The sequence below is a fragment of the Peromyscus leucopus genome, chromosome 9, assembly GCF_004664715.2.
Source record: "Peromyscus leucopus breed LL Stock chromosome 9, UCI_PerLeu_2.1, whole genome shotgun sequence".
NCBI classification, from domain to species: domain Eukaryota; kingdom Metazoa; phylum Chordata; class Mammalia; order Rodentia; family Cricetidae; genus Peromyscus; species Peromyscus leucopus.
The window spans coordinates 73,560,212-73,564,967 of record NC_051070.1 but is presented as its reverse complement, the minus strand read 5'-3'; the positions used below and the strand labels follow the sequence as shown (position 1 = coordinate 73,564,967).

General features: G+C 36.8%; 1 pseudogene; it reads left to right on the top strand.

Moving 5' to 3' along the window:
* The first annotated feature begins 1,090 nt into the window (after positions 1 to 1,090).
* LOC114695993 lies at positions 1,091 to 1,626 on the top strand (annotated as a pseudogene).
* The last annotated feature ends 3,130 nt before the right edge of the window (positions 1,627 to 4,756 follow it).

Genomic DNA, 4,756 nt, shown 5'->3' with positions numbered 1-4,756 from the left:
ATGCATACATGTGTACATACGTATCTATGTGACAGTAAAGGAAAGGAGGATATCACATTGTAAGTGCTTGGAGCATAGGAGGGCCTCAAGGGAGATAGCTGGGAGAGGGGGGAGAAAAGGGAGGAAAAGATATAATTCTATTTCAATTAAAAAGATAATTAAAAAAGAAAAGAAACTCTCCATGGCATAGTATACTTCAAACACTAAATATACAGAACAAGAGAGGATATTGAAAGCTGCCAGAGGAAAACCACAGCCACATATGAAGGAAACCCATCAGAATAACAGTTCATCTATTAATAGAAACATTAAAAGTCAAGAGAGCCTAGAGCAATGTACTTCAAAATTTGAAAGATGAACATAGACTGTTCTACCAAGCAAAACTGTCTGCAATAGCTAAAAAAAAAGAAAAGAAAAGCTTTCCATGATACACACAGGCTAAAAACTTTCATGTCTACCAAATTGTCTCAACAGAAGAGTAGAAGCAATAATTCCAAGTGAAGAGAGAAATAAGCATAACAGAGATCTTATAGAAAGAAAACAAATGAAACTGTATGTACTGAAACACAAACTAGAACTTAGAACACAAATAGCAAACAAGCACACACACACACACATGCACGCACACACGCACGCACGCACAGGCACACACAAACCTAACTGTAATCAATACACACCTCTCACTAATAACTCTAAATATTAATGGCTTTAATTCCCTAATCAAAATATGCAGAATTCATTGAATGAATTAAGAAACAAAATCCCTATTTCTGTTGTCTTCAAGAAACTCATCTTACTCTTAAAGCCAGACACATTACCTTAAAGTAAAGGCTGTAAAAAATATTCTGATCAAACAGGACAAGAAAGCAAGCATGTATTGCTAACCTAATACCTGATAAAGGGCTTAAAGCTAAGATTAATTAGAAGAGCCAGAGACGACACTTCATTTGAATGGAAGGAACAATTAACTGAGAAAACATTACAATACCAAGCATAAACTCACCAAGCTCTCTCACATTCAATTTTATAAGAAGTGTACTATTTGACTTAAAGATGCAGATTGACTCTCTTTTTCTCAGGCTGCCGGGAAGATGGCAAACATTCAGATGGAACGTGCTTACCAAAAGCAGCCCACAATCTTTCAAAACAAGAAGCATGTTCTGCTTGGAGAAACCGGCAAGGAAAAACTCCCTCGGTTCTACAAAAACATCGGTCTAGGCTTCAAGATTCCCAAGAAGGCCATTGAGGGCACCTACATAGACAAGAAATGCCCCTTCACTGGTAATGTCTCCATCCAAGGTCGGATCCTGTCTGGTGTCGTGACAAAGATGAAGATGTAGAGGACCATTGTCATCCGCAGGGACTACCTCCATTACATCCAGAAGTACAATCACTTTGAGAAGCGCCACAAGAACATGTCTGTGCACCTGTCCCCCTGTTTCAGGGATGTACAGATCGGCAACATCGTCACTGTGGGAGAGTGCAGGCCCCTGAGCAAGACAGTCCGCTTCAATGTGCTCAAGGTCACCAAGGCTGCTGGCACCAAGAAGCAGTTCCAGAAGTTCTAAGGGGACTCTGGACAATTCCCCAGAACAAATAAAGTGGTTTTCTAGCTCACAAAAAAAATATGCAGATTGACTTTAAATTTGTAATAGTTGGTGGTCTCAGTACCCTACTTTCTCCAATATATGGGTCATCTGGACAAAAAATAATAAGAGAAACATCAGAATTAAGTAATATCATATATCAAATGAACATAACACATAATAATTCAATTAAATACTAAAGAATTCTTTTTAGTAGTCCATGGAAGTTTCTCTAAAATAGACTGCATACTGGACACAAGCAAATCTCAAATTCAGAAAAACAGAAGTAACTGTGTACCATATCTAAGAACAACACAATAAAGCTTAAGATCAACATATAATGAGTCTCTAGAAATTATATTACAAAGTCAAAATAATAAACAGAACATAGTATATGCACATAACCAAACGCAGATCAATGGAACAAAAGTTAAGAGCAAATCGTGCATACACAAAATTTCAGCTCTTTCATATTTGACAATGAAATTATACAAACTCATAGAGACAAAACAACAGATTACTAAATGACAGGTGAATCAAAAAAATCAATAAAGCAAATTAAAAATTTCCTGCAATTCAATGAATATGAAAACAATATAACAAAATTTCTTGAATACAATAAAATCAGTCCTTAAGGAGAAATTTATAATTCTGAATGCCTGCATTAAAAAGAGACATAAATATATGACTTAATGATACAACTCAATAATTTGGAAAACCTCAGTATGGTAGTAGACTATAAGAAATAATAAAAGTAAGAGCAGAAACTGATGAAACATTAAAAAAGAAATAATACAAGGAATTACCAAAACAGGAGTCACATTTTTGAGAAGTTAAACAAGACTGAATGACCTTTGACACAACTATCAAAACAAAGGGAAAATGACCCAAATTAACATAATTAGAGCTAAACAGGGAAACATTACAACAGCAATCAAAGAAATTAAAATTGTAAATGAATTCTTTAAAAACCTGCACTTCATTGTGTTAGAAAATCTAAAGGAAATGAATTAATTTGTAGGTTCATCCAAACAACCAAAGTTAAACCAAGAGGAGATCAATGACTTACTGGACCTATAATAAAAAATTAAAAAACATTAATTAAAAAACCTTCTGACTAAAAAAAAATGTATTCATAGTAAAATTCTATACACTTTCTAAGAAAATCTATAAATAATTTTTACTATGTTAATCTTACCAAAAGCAATCTACAGATTCAATGCAATCACCATCAAAACCACAACACAATTTTTCACAGACCAGAAAAGAACAATACTCAACTTCATATGGAAAAACAGAAAGCCCAGGATAGCTAAAACAATCCTATACAATAAAGTAAACTCTGGAGGCATCATGATCCCTGACTTCAAGCTCTACTATAGAGCTATAGTAATAAAAACAGCTTGGTACTGGTATAGTAACTCACATATGCACCAATGGAATCGAATTGAAGATCCTGACATTAATTCACACACCTACGAACACCTGATTTTTTACAAAGAAGCCAAAACTATACAAAGGGGGGGGGAGCATCTTCAACAAATGGTGTTGGCATAACTGGATGTCAACATGCAAAAGATTGCAAATAGATCCATATCTGTTGCCATGCACTAAACTCAAGTCCAAGTGGATCAAAGACCTCAACATAAATCCAGTTACTTGATAAAAGAACAAGTAGGAAGTAGTCTTGAACACATGGCACAGGAGACTACCTCATAAATATAACACCAGTAGCACAGATACTGAGAGCAACAATTAATAAGTGGGACCTCCTGAAAATGAGAAGCTTTTGTAGGACAAAGGAAACAGTTAATAACAAAAATGATAGCCTACAGAATGGGAAAAGATCTTCACCAACCCACATCTAACAAGGGCTGATCTCCAGAATATATAAAGAAATCAAGAAACCAGACATCAAAGTACATAACAGTCCAATTAAAAAGTGGGCTAAAGAGCTAAACAGAGAATCTCAATAGGAGAATATCAAATGGCTGAAAGACATTTAATAAATTGCTCAACATCCCTAGTCATTAGACAAAGGAAAATCAAAAGTCTCTGAGATACCATCTTACACCTGTCAGAATGGCTATGATCAAAAACACTAAAGACAGCCTATGATGGAGAGGATGTAGAGCAAGAGGAAATTCCTCCACTGTTGGTGGGAGTGCAAACTTGTATAGCCACTTTGGAAATCAGTATGGCAGTTTCTCAGAAAAGTGGAAATCAATCTACCACAAGACCCAGCTATATCACTCTGGGGCATATTCCCAAGGAATGCTCAATCATACAACAAGGACACATGCTCCACTATGTTTATAGCAGCATTATTCATAATAGCCAGAACCTGGAAACAACCTAGATTCCCCCCAACCAAAGAATTGATAAAGAAAATGTGGCACATATACACAATGGAATACTACTCAGCAAAGAAAAACAATGATATCGTAAAATTTGCAGACAAATGAATGGAACTAGAAAATATCATCCTGAGTGAGGTGATCCAGACTCAGATGGACAAACATGGTATGTACTCACTCATAAGTGGATACTAGATATAAAGCAAAGGATAACCAGACTGCAACCCACAGCTCCATAGAAGCTAGCTAACAAGGAAGACTCTAAGAGGGACACATAGATTGCCCAGTAAAGGAGAAATAGATGAGATCTACATGAGTAAACTCATGCTGGGGTTGAGAGGGATAATAGAGGGCAACAGATGGGTAATGAGAACATAGGGAACAGGAGATTAGAGCTGGAACAGGGACAGAGTGGGAGAGGAAAAAAAGAGATACCATAATAAATGAAGACATTATGGGAACAAGGAGTAAGGATCCTAAGGAAGTTCCCAGGAATCCACAAGGATGACCACACCTTAGACCACTAACAATAGTGGAGAGGGTGCCTGGACTGGTCTACTAGGGTAATCAGATTAGTGAATACCCTAAATGTTAACATAGAGCCTTCATCCAGTAACTGATGGAAGTAGATACAGAGATCCACGGCCAGATGCCAGGCCACGTTCCAGCAGTCCAATTGATGAGACAGGGGAAGAATTCTATGAGCAAGAAGCATCAAGATCATGATGGGAAAACATAGAGAGATGGCCAGCCAAACTAGTGGAAACTCATCAACTGTGGACCAATAGCTGTGGAGCCCCTATGCAACTGGAC